The sequence below is a fragment of the Hibiscus syriacus genome, unplaced genomic scaffold (genome assembly GCF_006381635.1).
Source record: "Hibiscus syriacus cultivar Baekdansim isolate YM2019G1 unplaced genomic scaffold, ASM638163v2 tig00117048_pilon, whole genome shotgun sequence".
Lineage (NCBI taxonomy): Eukaryota > Viridiplantae > Streptophyta > Magnoliopsida > Malvales > Malvaceae > Hibiscus > Hibiscus syriacus.
The window spans coordinates 2,548,699-2,552,127 of record NW_024063538.1 but is presented as its reverse complement, the minus strand read 5'-3'; positions in this window follow the sequence as shown (position 1 = coordinate 2,552,127).

Below are 3,429 nucleotides of genomic sequence, written 5' to 3'. Positions count from 1 at the left end.
AAGCATTCTAGATGGTCTCCACTGCTCTGAATTGGAGAAGCTGGATGGAGTTATTTTTTTATTAAGAGGACAAGAGAGGATATGGTAGACGAACGTCACCATGAGGATGTCAAGTGACCAGTTGACTTGGTCTCTGTTCTTGGAAGAGTTTAAGCATAAGTACATTGGAGATCAATTCATCAGGAAAATGAAGCAGGAGTTTATTAACTTGAAGCAGATGAATCGCTCCGTATACGAATATGAATGTGAATTTAATAAGCTGAGTCAGTTTGCTGCGGAACTTGTGCCTACAAAAAATGATGATTGTGAATGGTTTATAGAGGGTTTGTGCCCTAGACTAAAGGAAATATTAATAGTATTGAACTTGTCCTCGTTCCAGGAAGTGATTAATCGTGCTAAAGCTCTTGAGAGAACTTAGAATGAGAGATTTGGGGACTCAAGAGTTCATACATCTAAGAGACCTGGTGCTTCCTCCAGCTCAGCACTACCAAAAAGAGGAAGAGATTCGGGATTCCAACCTCAAGCTAGATCTAAATATGTTGCATCCTCCACTAGAGGAGAAAGTCAGGCGAGAACTAGACAGATGCAATCAGTGGGATCCAGTGTGGGGAGATCCACTCCGGGTCAAGCAAGACAATGTCAGCATTGTGGGAATAATCATTTTGGGACATGTCAGATGGCTTCTGGAGTTTGTTTTCGATGTGGAGAGGCTAGACATTTCATCCGGGATTGCCCATTAATGGTTGGTGAGACTGCACCATCTGAAAGAAATATTTCTTCCTCGTAACGAGGACGAGGAAGAGGTAGAGGGAGGAACCAGTCTGAATCCTATGTACAACATGAAATTTGCTCAACTGCACGGGTATACAATTTAAAGACAAGCGAGGACTGTGATGATCCCGATATTATAGTAGGTACTTTTCAGTTATTTGATAAGTTGGTATTGGTATTGATTGATACGGGTTCCAATTATTCTTATATTAGCAGTAAATTAGTAAAAGAATTGAGAATGCCATTAGAAGCTATGAGTAATGAGGTGATAGTAACCAACCCTTTAGGGCACAGTGCTCGGGTAAATAAGGTCTGTAAGGGATGTCCCATAAGGATTCAGGGTACTATTTACACAGTATCAGAACTATTTATACACTACAATACTATTCATAAAAACATTTTTTCCTTAAAATTGTTATAACGAAACATAATTCAAGAGTATATTATCATATTTTCTTAATATAAGTCCAAATGTTCTGATATTTTGTAAGAATATTGTTTTAAAAAGTCAATGGGATATCTCAGACTCGTATCTAGGTCGGGTACGGGTTGGTACTGTTACAAAAAACTTTACTCTACAAAGATTATTTCTTTTGTCATTGGTCGCGGAGTTGGGCTCAAGACATTAGTGCAAGTCTCCGAAAAATAGGTTCAAGATGGAGTATCAGGCTTTCCAAGACCACTAGACTTGGCCTATCACCTGGAAAATGATGTGGAGCTCATTCACAGTGGCCGTGCAAAAAAGGGGAAAGTCGCACCTTATTAGATTGCGTCCACATAGGCAACACAGATGTGACAAGAGACATCAAATCAGAAGAGATTGTGGGGGATCTTACCATATCAAGTGTGATTAGCCATCCAAGGAAAGAATCAGACTAATTGATGTGATGAGATGATTGTTTGGGTGTCTTACCTTAAATAGGGAATTTGATTAGATGGTGATTGATGGAAAAATGATTCCGTCGGAAATTTTGTTCACTTTAATAAAAATATATCAATTCAATTTGTGATGAAATAATAGTTCCATCGGAAATAAAAAATATATTATCACCACCTGTAAACAATTAACATTTATATGCTTGTATCCTTTACTTTTTTTTATTTATATGCATTTATAAAAACAAAAATATCAATTTAATTTATGATAGAACAATGATTCTGTCGGAAATTTTGTTCACTATAATAAAAATTTATCAATTCAATTTGTGACGAAATAATCATTCCATCAGAAATAAAAAATATTATCACCACCTATAAACAATTACCATTTTTATGCTTTTATCCTTTATTTTTTTTGATTTATATGCATTTATAATATACTTATTTATACTAATTTTTCTTTTATATGTCCACTTGAAATTATAATATACTAACTTATATGCATTTATCATTTACTTTTTTATTTATTTATATGCATTTATCTTTTTTTATTTTATATTGTAATTTTAGATTGGAAAATGTTGTTTATCTAAATGATTTAGCTATATACTTTCATGACTTATATATAGCATACTCAATCATCTTCTTATAAAAAAAACTAAAATTTTTCCTCTACAAAGATTATTTCTTTTGTCACGGCCACGGAGTTGGGCTCAGGACATTGGTGCAAATGTCTGACAAAGAGGTTCAAGATGGAGTATCGGGCTTGCCAAGACCACCAGACTTGGCCTATCACTTGGAGAATGATGTGGAGCTTGTTCACACTTGTCGTGAAAAAAAAAGAAAGTCGCATCTTATCAGATTGTGTCCACATATGCAGCACAAATATGGAAATTGACAACAAATCATAAGAGATTATGGGGGAATATTACCATATCAAGTGTGATCAGCTATCCAAGGAAAGAATCAAACTAATTGATATGATGAGATGATGGTTTGGGTATCTTCCCTTAAATAGAGGATTTGATTAGATGGTGATTGATGGAGTTTCCTTGGATACAAAGATTTGTAATTAATTGGACTCATCTTAGTTGTTGATGTAAATAGATCTAGGACATTGATTTAGAGGGAGCTTAACTATAAATAGAGAGCCTCCCATCCTCATTTGTAACATCTCATTCCATTTATTCTCTTGGGAGAGTAATAAAGCTCTGAGGCATTTACTCTAGTTATTATGTTCTTTGTTCTTTATTATCTTGGTGCTTGTTGCCTCTCTTGGTGGCTAGGAGTAGCTACACTTTTGTTTTTCCTTCCACACCATATTCCAACCTTGATGGCTTGGAGTAGTCATGTTAGTGTTAAAGCTTCTGCATCCTAGATGTCTTGAGGGCTTAGTTCCTACCTTGGTGAGTTTGCATGCTCACTAGGCTTGGGTAACCTTACTTAGTCACAGAGAATACCCATAAGTGTAAAAAAGAGTATAATGATGCTCGTTCCATCAAACCTTAACTCTGATATTGCGACAATTTGGGCTTGAAGGTTCTGAGGGCAAGACAAGTGGTATCATATCGAGTTGTTATGGGGAGACAACAATCGTTTCGTACGTGTTTGGTGGAAGTGTAAACCATGTAAGTTTCATTTACTTATTGTATTATCAATTTACTTTGGTAGTTAAGTTGGAAAATATTTGCGCTTGAGCTAGTCAGGGGTGATTGAGTTAGTTCCTGACAAAGAGTGAGAGAATGAGTATAAGAGAAAAAGTGTTTCTGCACGCAAATA